This window comes from Solanum verrucosum, unplaced genomic scaffold (assembly GCF_900185275.1).
Source record: "Solanum verrucosum unplaced genomic scaffold, falcon-dt-bn FXZP01000112.1, whole genome shotgun sequence".
Lineage (NCBI taxonomy): Eukaryota > Viridiplantae > Streptophyta > Magnoliopsida > Solanales > Solanaceae > Solanum > Solanum verrucosum.
The window spans coordinates 682042-695956 of record NW_026020441.1 but is presented as its reverse complement, the minus strand read 5'-3'; the positions used below and the strand labels follow the sequence as shown (position 1 = coordinate 695956).

At 40.2% G+C, this 13915-nt stretch overlaps 1 protein-coding gene and 1 pseudogene across 2 annotated transcripts in view; one reads left to right on the top strand and one right to left on the bottom strand.

Annotated features, from left to right (window-relative positions):
- Positions 1-13915, top strand: part of LOC125808456 (ras-related protein RABH1e) — a 942753-nt gene that overhangs the window by 339600 nt on the left and 589238 nt on the right. The gene's annotated exons all lie outside the window — the stretch shown is intronic.
- On the bottom strand, positions 3424-4710 carry LOC125808432 (uncharacterized; annotated as a pseudogene).

Genomic DNA, 13915 nt, shown 5'->3' with positions numbered 1-13915 from the left:
TATATAAAGCAATAAGACACATGCAATATATAAAGCTTGTAAAACAGTGTAAACAACGTAGCTTGTTAAAGATAAAGTGATAACAACTCAATTTTACTTAAATAAAAGTAATATAACTTTAGTGGGAGATTCTTTAACCGACAATCACCACTATGAGCCTTATTGGTGATACAACGTTTTACCTGACGTTGCCCAAGGACCATCCTATACCTTGCCGTGATATAGGAAGCTAACTTTACTAAGTGGATCCACTAGCTTAACTTTACGGATTCATCTAAAAAGTATGACCCGTTAACTCCCATGTTGGCGCATGGTTCTTATGGAGAGTTCAATTTATATGAACTCATGTCCCCAATTCGGTGCTCAAGACTACTCCCAAAGATACTTAGCTCATAAGTGTTTTAAACACATCTTTCTTTAGTTTGAGATAATTACTCAAAATCTAGCCCAAAGGCTCTCTTTTGGAAACATAGTTCCATTTCTTACTCAAATGTAAAAACATTTAGAAACTTCTTTGGGAATACATAGTTCCCTAATACTTTTGAGAAATGACCTCAACTTTAAACTCTTTACTCAACTTGAAACTGTTTGCTCAACTTGAAATTCTTTACTTGACTTGAAACTTGAGCCTTAAAATGAAGTTAAAACATTCAATAAAGACTCTTGAATAACTTTAAAAACTTACTTGACTTGCTTCTTAACTTCCAAGCTTAACTCTTAACTTCACTTGACTTGGAAACTAACTCTCCTTGAATTGGATTTATGGATTCAAGGTGTTTGATCACATGATATGAATGAGTTCTTGACGTTTAGACATACCTTGGAGTGTTAAAAACAACTATAAAACATAGGTACATTACCAAGGAACATGTATGGAAAAGTGAGGAAAAGAATGGGAAAACTTGGTGCTCTGAGAGGCCCGGAGCGCCACACCAGAAACTTCAGTGGAGGCCTGCTGGCGCACTGATGGGCGCGCCGCCCCAGGGGGAAAGTTCAGAGCCCCTCTTGGGGCGCGTTGATAGGCGTGATGCCCCACCCTTTTTCCCCGAAAACCAACTTTTCTCCTTAGTTTTCTCCAACTCTAAACCTTCTACACTTCAAAGTTTCCAACCCCAAACACTTAAAATCATAAACCTCTCAACATACAATAGATTCAACTCAGAAACACCACCCGAAACATACACCACCCCAACAAGAACTTTAACACAACACAACTACAACTTCAACAATTACAACCAACAACTTCAACAAACATATTCAATCTTTTCTTTAAATTAAACGAGCTTGGCGTGTGAGGGAAAGAACCAACCCAACACTATGAACTCACATACCTTAATAGGGATCACCCCCGAAGAAAACCACGAAGATATTTACGAAGTTTGCTTCTTCTTCTCCTTTCTCTCCTTTTCTCTCAAGAACCCTAACTCTTTTTAAAAAAGGAAAACTGATCAAAAATCAGTCTTACACCTTAATATTTATCCAAAGACATGGATAGGGAAAAGACCAAAATACCCTTACAATTTCCGGACGGATTCCCTGCCAACTGCCCAACTTTCAAAGGGGATAACTCGCTCATACGAACTCGGAAACGAGCAAACTCAATGGTGTTGGAAGGACCAATCCACTAACTTTGCAAACATAATTGGAACTACACCTAGATCATCCTGAGCTATGGGTTATAACTGTTCAAAGTTGGCCAAAAATTCATTATTTCCATACTTAACCAATTTTTTCTAGATTTTTATTTAATTCTTTCCAAAAAGACTATTTCCAAGTTTTAAGCTTCTTCCTAGTCACCAACTTGCAAGATGTCACACAAAGTACCAAGGGTAATAAAGTCAGGATTTCTAGGTTGACATAAGCCAAATGGAGAGCTCTGACTATGCATCGGTCTCTCCCCAAAAAGGTACATGACTTATCTTGATTGGTGGAGACCCAGTTGGCCAAGACCATTAGTAGGTTATGATTCAATAACCAATGTATAGTCATTCTTGATTATATCCATCAATTTCCTTATTTTGTATCATACAAAATTATTTAATACACATAAAATTATGCCCTTAATGAACTACAAACACTCGAGAAAAGTTATTCTGATATTGTTATCTTTATATATATTGGCATTTTGTGATTTAGCTTATTATCCTCCTGATAGCTAATTTATGCCTTTTTTTCTCATATTGCTTGTCTTTGGACTCGCTAATGCGTTCAAAGATTAGAAGATACTTTTACTTTATTATTATCCAGTTTGTTCAAGTGGTTGTGTGATATATTTAGCTGGAAAGCTTCGGAATTTCAACCCTCAAAAGTTAGGCTTGTGTCATTCTTCAATATATAGAATCACAAGTTATTATCTTGCAGTCAGCTTAAGCACGTAAAAGAGTTACCAAGATGAAAATAGTCTGTCAGAACATGAGATGCTTCAACTTGTTATGTAATAGTATCTAGAAGCTTCAAGTTGCACATATATTGTTGCTTAATATAAGTAAAAAGTATAATTAGATCCAAAGTATATGTGAAATTTAACATTTATTTATTTAAACAAATGTGCTACATTAGTATATTTATAAGATCAACAATAAAGTTGCCTAAGTAGAAGTTAAAAGGCATAATACATAAACATGACCCTTAACTTGTCTTCATCGGACAATGATGCCCTCCAACTTTGAGTGTGCACATTCAGGCACCTAAACTTGTATAAAATTGAACAAGTATGCACACGTGCCCTACATGACATAATACACGTAGGATGCCATGTAGGACACAAAATTTTCATGTAGGGTGTCATGTAGGACGAATGTGTTTATTTGTTCAATTTTATACAAGTTTAAGTGTCTACTTGTCTATACCCAAAGTTTTATAGTTGCCCGTTGACGCCACGTTAAGGGTCATGTTTATGTATTATGCCAAGTTAAAAAATGAATCTGCAATTTGCAAAATCAATTGATATATGCTACTTTTGGGAAACTTAAATAAAGTAGAAGTACATAATGTACATAATACTTTTCATCTTTATAGTTTTTTTTAAAGCAAATTTGCCACTAGACAGTGTCTAGCGCCCTTTTATTAAACATGAAAATTATCAATAGAGATAAGTACAAGCAAGGGGGGCTAGGCCTTACTTTACTAATCCTAATGAAGTATCTAACTTCTGCTACCTAACAAGCATGAAGAAATAAGAGCTAGAGAGAACTAAGTATTTTCTGATCACCACAGAGTTTGTAATACAGTCCATGATGATATTACAAATGAGGATGGTTAAATAATGTAAAAATATGCCAATCAGGAAGAAAGTGGAGTTATCAGCCTCAAACTCTCTATTACAAAAGAATGAATTAAAAAAGATTGATTGCCCATCAAAAATAACTTGAAGTATTTTTCTCTTGTCTTCTTCTTCAAACCTATCCAACAACACTTGATAATTCATACTTTCTTTATGGATTTATTGGATCTTGTTGAACCTATCAATACTGTCAAATGGTTCTGCTTTGCCTGTCGCATCGGTAGGTGCCTTGGAACAGACTCCTCAGTCATTTTACCGTCCCAACTATGTTGCCTTCCATGTGTGTTCTTTCTGCTTTTGTTGCTTCCACTTCTTTGTTGCCTAGGTGATATATCCCCTTTCTAGCCACTCTATCAAAGCATATGTCCAGCATATTGTCTTCCTCATCTTCATCAAAAGAATCCTGGCTCGCCCAAATCAATTGTATTTGACACTAGGACCCTTACTCATTCTTCTTTGCAATCACACATTTAGGCACAAATACGGGAGCTTCTAGACTTAATTTTCTATTCAAAGCAGGAGTTGAGACCTATTTTTCTTAGATCAAATCATTGTCATTCTTTACCTTACTTGATTTCCAGTAGTCTTCAATAAAACATCAAAGCTATTCGAACATAATAGGTCTCTTGAGGCATTACTAATATCTTTCCTCTTCTCACTGTCATGAAAATTTCCAGTCGCACCCTTTTCACTACATGGAGAATTATTTTGACTAGTCGGGTAAAGGGTCCGACTACTAGTTGAATTTTTGTGTGCAACCAGTGTCCAGTTTTTAGTTGCATTCTCGTTTTCAACTTGCAAAACATGCTGCCCAGATTTTTCAGCATCTTCAACATTAGATGTATCCATTAGTTTTTGTCTTGAATCCATTAATTTTTGCCCTGAACCAACTCGCGGCGCATCAACCCCAACTCTTGGTGTTCCCCCTGCATTTTTAGTTGCATTAGACATCAAATTCAGCCCAGCTTCTTTTGATTGCACCTAATTAGTAGTAGCCTGTTGGTTGTTGCAATCACCTTTGTTTTCAATATTTTTTTGAACATACACCAATATTACTTGTATCAACATCCATTAAGTTTGCACGATTTTGCTCAGAAGTGGCAGCAACCAATTCTCGATTTAAAGAAGTAGCTTTCCTTTGATCGACATCTACAATCTTTCTTTTTTTTATTCAGTATTTATCTCACATCACCTTGATACTTTTCACTATCGATAGTACCTTTTAAAACAACTTCATCATCAATTTGTTTGTTATTTGGGTTTCTTTTCGAGAGCAAACAACAACTATCTTCATCATAGCCTTGGTGCTTACAATAATTGCAATACAAAGGTAGATTAACATATACAATCTCTTGAAAAACCTCAGCCAACTTACCATATTTTCTATCCACAAATTGCAACCATATACGATTTGGAAGCTTTTTCATTAGATCAAGTATAACCTTGACCCTAGCCGTGCTAGGTCTTGACTTCATTTGAGTAGCTTTATCTATAGCTATTGGTTTTCCAACTTCCGATGCTATAGACAACAGAGACTTATTTGCAAACAAATCTGGAGATAAGTTTGGTAAAGAAATCCAAACCACAGCTAACGTCGTTTCCTCCTTAGGATTATATCCAATGGATCATGGAAAAACCCTACATTGGTGATCCTCTCCATTGTTGAGAAGATAATTAACTGAGTGAGATAAGCTAGTATATAATATTCATATTGATCAAACCTCAACAAAATTTGTCTTGGAGCAAGTAAGCCAATTAAACAATTGCCCTTGGTACCAAGATGTTTCTGTAAAATTGACCTTAATACCTTCAAATCTGGCGCACCATGGGATAATTTAAACACCACTACTTGATGCAATCCCTCTTCGATCATAAAGTCTTGCCTTTCCTCCATTGAAAATGTGATAGTAGGTTATCCATGAATTATTTCGATTGATTTTACGATTGTTTTTTAGTTAATTAGAGCAGATTGTTTAGGATTTAGAGTATTGGAATTGAAAAGGGTGGCACATGTGGTGGTTTGGGGTGGTGGGGCGAGCTGGACAGCCTTGAAAGGAGGTCGTCCATTGGCCATAGCAGCTAGGGGTATACAAAATCGAACCGAAAACTGAACCAAACCACAAATTGAGTCAAACTGGAAAAAAACCCTAACTAGTGGTTTGGTTTGACTTGGTTTGGTATTGGAAAAAAAATCGACTATATTTGGGTTGGTTTAGTTTTAACTAAAAAAAAACCAACCCGAGACCAAACCAACCTGACATTATATATGTAATTTTAAAATTTTATTTTATACATAAAAATATTTACTTTGATATAATTTTAAAACATTTCTTATGCTATTTCATAGTTTTTATCTTTTAATATATTATTTCAAGTTTAAAACTTAGAATTCGGAATGGTCCAATAAAGATTATAGTTCATAGATGTTGATAATTATAATAAAACTTAAATCAAAATCAAATTAATACTAATGCAAAAAGCAAATCAATTCAACACTAAGAATGACAATAATATTGACTATTTGTTCTTTAGTTTTACATTGATTTAGACAATTAAAATACATAATCTAATTTTAATTTTTCTTAAATATTGTAATGACCCTCCTGGTCATTTTTGAGTCTTGCATTCTGTGTGTCGTTTAGAGCGTTCCTGTAGCGACCCCAAGTCATTTATGACTTGTTGGGACTGACAGTTCGGTCACCTAGTCGTTCATTTGGTTATGGTGTGAGTTTTAGTGTTTTGGAGCTTATGAACCTTGAACGAACATTTTCGATCAAAAGTTCGAGAAGATGACATCGGAATCCAATTCTGATGATTCCATCAGCTCCGGAAGGGTCATTTTAGGCTTATAGCATGGTCGGCATGACTCTCGAAGTTTTCAATGTGTGTCGGTGCAATTAGGCGTTTTAGCCTTTGAAATTTGGCTTAAGGTTGACTTTGGTCAACATTCTTGGAAAATGCGCTAAGATGAAAATTTCGTCAGCGCGGTTAGCTCCGGAATGTCCAGTTTGGTTTAGATTGACCTTTCATTTGTGTCTCGAGGTTTTCGATATTTTTCGGAGCTCTTTTGTAGTTTTTGACTTAAAAGGGCATCTGGAAGTGGGACCCACTTTTTATTGAGATGACCTTTGATGGAAATTTCGACTGCTCTGTTAGGTCAATGTCGAATCTGGTATGGTTGCATATCTCATTTGCGTGCACGGGATTCCGAACTCGGAGCACCCCGTCGGAGTTTTTAGTTTTTGGAAAATTGCAGAAAATCTGCTATAAATGCAGAAAATCAGCAACATTTCCCAAACTTCAAACCCTCATAACTCTCTCATCTCTCAACCGATTTGGGCGATTCAAAAGGCAAAATTTGTGAGATTTTTGGAGGACAATGCGTTGGTAAGCTCGGATAGTGATTTGGGCTCCCCGTTTGGGGTAATTTTCGTAAAACACCTGCTGCCATGACCCTTTTGTGAGCTTGATTTTGGAAGATTTTGATACTTGTTTTCTCAGCCATTCTAGGTCCGATTTCAGTGATTTTTGGGGCTATCTTGAGTGGTTTTTAGAGGAGAACGTCATGGTGTTGTCGCATTTCACTGTAGACCTCCAGTTTCTGGTAAATACACTGATTCAACTATTGTCCCATTTCTAGTTTTTGAGAAAATTTGGGTTTTAGTTGCATGTTGATATTGTGTTGTTCCCGAGCCCCGAATTGTGTCCCATTTTGGGACATGAGCTGGGGGAACTGGTTAGGACCAATTTTGGGGTTAATTCCAGAATTTCCTGCGCGGGTCCCACTTTCCCCGTTTTGACCCCGAAATTGATCCGTCTCTGTTTATTGTGATTTTGGTGTCTAAACGACCGTAATAACATTGTGACTCTATTTTTTATAGCGGGCAGCGTTTCGAGGACTTTCGAAAAGAGAAAGCTTCGAAAAAGTGATTTTGGAGCGCGTGTGATCGGCTAACAGGTAGGCTACGGTTTCGCTCTCTTAGATTGAGATTGAGAGTGTGAATGCATGTTGATTAGTTGGGATTTGGGTTGGTAGTGATTGAATCATGCATAGGTGTTTGGAAATCATGTTTTTGGCCTATTTCGAGAATAATCGGGTAACTAAGAGCATGTTTTGTGTTATTAATTGACCCTACTCGCTATATGGAGTGCTTGTATGCTTAATTTACTATTTGTTGAAGAATTTGGGCCTTACTTTAGGATTGACTAGGGCTTCCCTTAGAAATACATGATTCGGATCCGATAGGCCTTAGTTTTGTCCCGACGTCGCTCAACCGACTTGGATCCCTATAGACTAATGTAGCAGACTTGAGCCTGATATTTTGGGCCTTAGCTAGGCGATACGTTTGCTCCGATGATAGTTATCCTTATTTCCCCGATGATACAGCTTCAAGAGTTACGTCAGTGACACTAGTTCTGCTTCGCGATTTGAATTTGATTTTCGATTCGGTTCCAAGGACTTTCATTGATTTACTAGGTGTGGACGGTGATCCACAAACATTTATGAGAATAGATCGATTGAGACTCTTTCAGCAGCTACAGTGGAACCTTTATAGAGCATACGATTAGATCTCCGGCCTCTATTACCCAAATACTTATATAGAGCATCCGGTTAGAGTTTCGGCCTCTATTGCCCAGATACTTATATAGAGCATCTGGTTAGAGTTCCGGCCTCTATTGCCCAAATACTTATATAGAGCATCCGGTTAGAGTTCCGGCTTCTATTGCCCAAATACTTATATAGAGCATCCGGTTAGAGTGCCGGCCTCTTATACTTGTTACTTGTGATTTGTTACTTGGGTACTTCTTGTGAGCATTCGGTTCGAGGTCCGACCTCCGTACTGTCAGATTCTACTAATTAGGGTTGAGGTTCTGGTTCGATGTTTTTCGTTCTTGGGTTCTTATATGCAATTCTCTTTAGTTATAGTTATTATGTGTACTCGTCGGGCTTTTGGGGTCCGTTCGGGTTTTTATTTAACTTGCGCATGAGTGTACCTTCTAGGCTTATGGGGGTCCAGTTAAGTGTAATTAGCTTATAGATTACTTTAGTTAGTTCTTTGTACACTCGTGTGCATTCCTTTGTTAGTTAGATTTTTGTTCTTGACCTCGATTTATGTATTCTTTGTTTTCATACTGCCTTTACTTTTCAAGTTCAGTCGGCCTATGATGCCTATTGGGTACCTGTTGTTTTGGTACTCATGCTACGCTTTGCATCTGTTTCGTGATGCAGGTCCGGGCACTAGTAGCCAGCGTTGATCGAGCTTGGAGCAGTATGATCCGGAGACAGGGGTGAGCACACGGCGTGTTGTACTATTTCAGTCTCCATCTGTATATATAGACTTGTCTTTTTCCTTTCCAGACAGTCCAGTCTCTGTTGTCCACTTTTGGGACTTGTACTCATTTTGTTAGTAGCTCTGTACTAGTGACTTCCAGGTTCTGGAAGGGATCTTTATTTGTATAAATGTTTTTGGTTTGCTTCCGCCTGTTTATATTGTTATTTGCCTACTCTCGTTTAGTTTCTACCCTCAGACCCATTACTTGTTGTTTCGGGTTACGGGTTGGCTTACCTGCTGGTGGGTTATAGTAGGTTCCATCATGACTTGAGAAATTGGGTCGTGACAAGTTGGTATCAGAGCCTCAAGTTTATCGGTCTCACTTATACAGAGCTAACGTCTAGTAGAGTACCGCAGATCGGTGCGGAGACGTCTGTAACTTATCTTCGGGAGGCTACAGGATGTCCTTAGGAAAATTTTCGCTTTCGTGCAGCATGTGTCTTATTGGTTTCTGGAAATCTCACTTGTTTCACTCTTTCGCAGAATGACTTGCTCGCGAGGTTGCGCGGCCAGGGGTGGTACACCTGGGCCTGAAGGCAGAGCCTCAGCTTGGGGTAGACGCCGACCCCGAGGTCGAGGCAGGGCCGTAGCACCAGCCCGAGATAGGGAGAATGAGCCTCAGGCAGCATATGTACCTCCACAGCCGGTGGGGCCGGGGCCAGCCCAGCTATCACCTGCACCAGCTGCAGCTGCAGGTTCTTATCTTCATGCTCTACTGACTCAGATACTAGCATCTATTGAGGAGATGCGACAGGCACCAGCACCAGCACCAGCACCAGTCCCAGCAGCACCAGCTCCAGAGCTGCAGGGTCAGCCTGCTGCAGCGGCACAAGAGGTTTAGCCGCCACCAGTTCATGTGGTTGTCGTGTCAGACTTAAAGGACGGGGAGATCCCACTGCGCGAGCAGAAGATGCTCGGGGTATTCCAGAGGTTGGCACCGTCAATATTCTCAGGAGCGATTGGGGAGGATGCCCACGAGTTCCAGCTCACTTGTCAGGAGCAGCGGGTCCCAGACTAGAGGGAGAGACTCCTATGATAGGGCCCGCCAGAGGTTCCAGCAGGGTCAGTCCAGTCGGCCTATTCAGGCGGCATTACTTGCTTCTGAGGGAGGCCAGCATTAGTAGAGTGGTCCTAGTATGGGCCAGAGTTCGAAGGGATCAGATTCCCTCCCTCCCTACCGTGGTCGGGTTACTTCAGGGCGTTCAGCTTCGGGGTGTTTTGATTGCAGTGCGCTTGACCATTGGTCCAGAGGGTGCCCCTGGCGAGGGCGAAGAGCGATTGTACCAGCTCCCTTTGCACCTAGACCAGTTTCAGCAGTGCCCCCTCCAGCTAGAGGTGGTGGTCAGGGCCAGGATTGTCGAGACAGCCGACAGGGTACCAGAGGCGGAGCTCAGGGAGGCAGCTTAGGTAGTAGATCAGATGCATCGGGCAGAGGTGCTCAGGGCCATTTCTATGCAGCCCCGGGGAAGGCGGCGGCTGAGGCATCTGACGATGTCATTACAGGTACACTTTTACTATGCCATCAGCCTGCTACAATATTATTTGATCCCGGGTCCATATTCTCGTATGTATCTGTTTATTTTGCTCTCCGATTGGGTATGAGGTACGAGTCTTTGGCAGAGCCGATTCATGTTTCGACCTCGGTGGGTGAGTCCTTAGTAGTGGATCAGGTATTGCGATCTTGCTTAGTGACTATCCAGGGTTATGATACTAGAGTTGATCTTATTTTGCTAGATATGGTTGATTTCGATGTGATTCTGGGCATGGACTGGTTATCCCCTTACCATGCGGTCTTGGATTGCTACGCCAAGATTGTTACCTTAACGATGCCTGGCATTCCCCCAGTGTTGTGGCAGGGTGCTTATAGTCACACACCGACGGGGATCATCTCTTTTATGCGAGCTAGGCAGTTGGTTGCTTTTGGGTGTTTAGCTTATTTAGCCTATGTGCGAGATGTGAGTAGGGAGGGCCCTTCAGTTAACTCAGTTCCTGTGGTTAGAGAGTTTGCAGATGTGTTACCTACCTGGCTTAACCCAGAGCGTGACATTGATTTTGCCATAGATTTAGAGCCCGACGCCCGTCCTATTTCTATTCCGCCTTACCGGATGGCTCCTGCAGAGCTTGATGTAAGGCTAAAAATACATATTTTTAATCATTATTTCATCACATTTATTATTTATATTTGTCCTTTTTGAGCATTAATTTGATGGATTATGCTAAATTTGGTATTTTATTTGTAGGATTAAATTGGTGGAAAATTGGAGAAGTTTGAAGCCTAAACGAATTAAAGATGGAAGGTTCAAGAAGGAAATCAAGCAGACAGCTTAATGGATTAAATTTAATAAAATAATATATTTGTATATATGAGGAAAAAGGCTGCGAACAATTTGCAAATTGAAATTGGGTACTACTGCTGCCACGTGTCAGGAGCTGGATGGCTCATATTATTATAGAAGGCGGCGCACCAGAAAATTGAGAAATCACGTGTACAATACGGAAAACCCAATTTAATTGGGTTTTAATTTCCTAATTTGTCTTGAACTCAATTATTTTATTTTAGGGTTTCTACATCTATAAATAGTGCATAGAAATAATTATTAGAGGAAGGGGAGCCAAGAACCAAGATACAAGACACAATATAAATTTTCTTCTAGTTTAGGAACTTTGGAAGAGCCGTCGTGGAGGCCAGAGAATTGTGGTTTATTCTTTCTTCTCCTTTATTATTTATTTGTATTCATGATTAATAAAAGATAGTTTAGCTATTGTTCTTAACTTTTTATGATTAACACAAACATATTTATTTTAATAAATTTTGATTGTGTTTTTGAGATAATGAGTAGCTAACTTTCATAACTAGGGTTGTGGGAACCATGAGCGATTAACAAAGTATGAATAGTAAATAAGCAATTCTTGACTAGTAATTTGCATGCATTGATAATTCTTTTGTTTAGAAGTCTTTTTAACGGTGGCCAACGTTAGAACTCGCCTTGTTACTACTTGCCGGACCAAGGAGGTAATTAACAAGAAAAGAATTATCAACATAGATTTAGTGTGATACTATCTAATAGGCTAGTGTCGATTGGTGCGAAGTAATAACTAAGCCAAACATTGATTATGATGTCTAATATGAGGTAAAGGTAAGGGTTAGTAAATTATACACACGTAGCCGGACCAAGGTGCGGGGTGAAATTCTCTAGATGCCGGACCAAAGATTTAGAGATACCTAACTTATCACTTTGCATGTAATACACTAGAAAAGGATTACTGTGTTATGAGCTTATGGGGAACACATTCCTAGTTACTTTTAATAATCTGAATATAAATAAATACTTAGTTCAAAGCTATCTTTTTATTGTTTGTTTATTTTATTTCAATTTAAATCCCCCATTTTTATAACAACTATCGAGTTAAATATTTACTATTGACAATATTCTTCCATATTCTCTGTGGGATCGACCCCGACTCATAGTTGGGTAAATATATTGCATACGATCGTTTATATTTCTTTTCAAGAAGTATATTTGAACGTTATCAGAGCTCAGGGAGCTCAGTGTTCAGTTAGAGGATCTCTTAGGTAAGGGGTTTATCCGTCCGAGTGTATCACCTTGGGGTGCACCTGTTCTGTTTGTGAAGAAGAAGGACGGGACTATGAGGATGTGCATTGACTACAGGCAGCTAAACAATGTGACGGTGAAGAACCGTTATCCCATGCCTCGTATCGATGATTTGTTTGATCAGCTTCAGGGTGCCGCCGTGTTTTCTAAGATTGATTTGAGGTCCGAGTACCATCACCTGAGGATTAGGGCAACAGACATCTCTAAGACCGCATTTAGGACTCGTTACGGCCACTATGAGTTCCTTGTGATGTCTTTTGGGTTGACTAATGCCCCTGCTGCCTTCATGGACTTGATGACACGTGTGTTCAGGCCATACCTTGATTTATTTGTTATCGTCTTCATTGATGACATATTGGTATACTCGCAGAGCCGGAGTGAGCATGAGCAGCATTTGAGGATAGTGCTCCAGACTTTGAGAGGTCATCGGCTTTATGCCAAGTTCTCAAAGTGCGAGTTTTGGCTTGAATCTGTAGCCTTCTTGGGGCACGTGGTGTCCAAGGAGGGTATTAGGGTTGATCCGGCGAAGATTGAGGCTATTTGTGATTGGCACAAGCATACTTCTGTTACTGAGATTCGTAGTTTCGTCAGGTTAGCGAGTTACTACATACGCTTTGTTGAGGGTTTTTCTACTATTGTAGCCCCTCTAACCCGGTTGACTCATGTTAAATGTTCCCTTTGTTTGGTCAGAGGAGTGTGAGGCGAGCTTTTTGAAGCTTAAGGTATTATTGACCACCGCTCATATATTGACTCTTCCAGTTGAGGGTGAGGGATTCACAGTTTATTGTGATGCATCTGGTGTTGGTTTGGGTTGTGTATTGATGCAGCAAGAACGGGTTATTGCTTATGCATCGAGGCAACTTAAGATTCATGAGCGCAACTACCCCACCCATGACTTGGAGTTGGCGGCGGTAGTTTTCGCACTTAAGATTTGGAGACACTACTTGTATGGAGTTCGATGTGAGATCTATACCGATCATAGGAGTCTTTAGTACATCATGAGCCAGAGGGACCTTAATTCGAGGCAGCGTCGTTGTATTGAGTTCCTAAAGGACTACGACCTCTCTATTCTCTATCATCCGGGCAAGGCGAATGTGGTAGCGGACGCCTTGAGCCAGAAGGCGGTGAGTATGGGTAGTCTAGCCTTCTTATCTATTGAGGAGCGACCCTTAGCTTTGGACATTCAGTCCTTAGCTAATAGCATGGTTCGGTTGGATATCTCAGATTCTAGATGCGTCTTGGCCTTTATGGGAGTTCAGTCTTCTTTGGTTGATAGGATCCGTGGTTGCCAGTTTGAGGATGATACCTTGGTGGCCCTTAGAGATCGAGTGTTAGCGGGTGATGGTGGTCAGGCTACCTTAGATCCTGATGGAGTGTTGAAATTCGCCGGCCGCATCTGTGTTCCGAGAGTTGGAGATTTGATACAGTTGATACTTTCTGAGGCCCATGAGTCTAGATACTCTATCCATCCGGGCACAGCGAAGATGTATCGTGATTTGAGGCAATATTACTAGTGGAGTGGCATGAGGAGAGATATTGTTGACTTTGTTTCCCGTTGCTTGTGCTGCCAGCAGGTAAAGGCCGAGCATTTGAGGCCTGGTGGCGAGTTCCAGAGATTACCCATTCCGGAGTGGAAGTGGGAGTGTATCACTATGGACTTCATTGTGGGGTTGCCTCGGACTTCT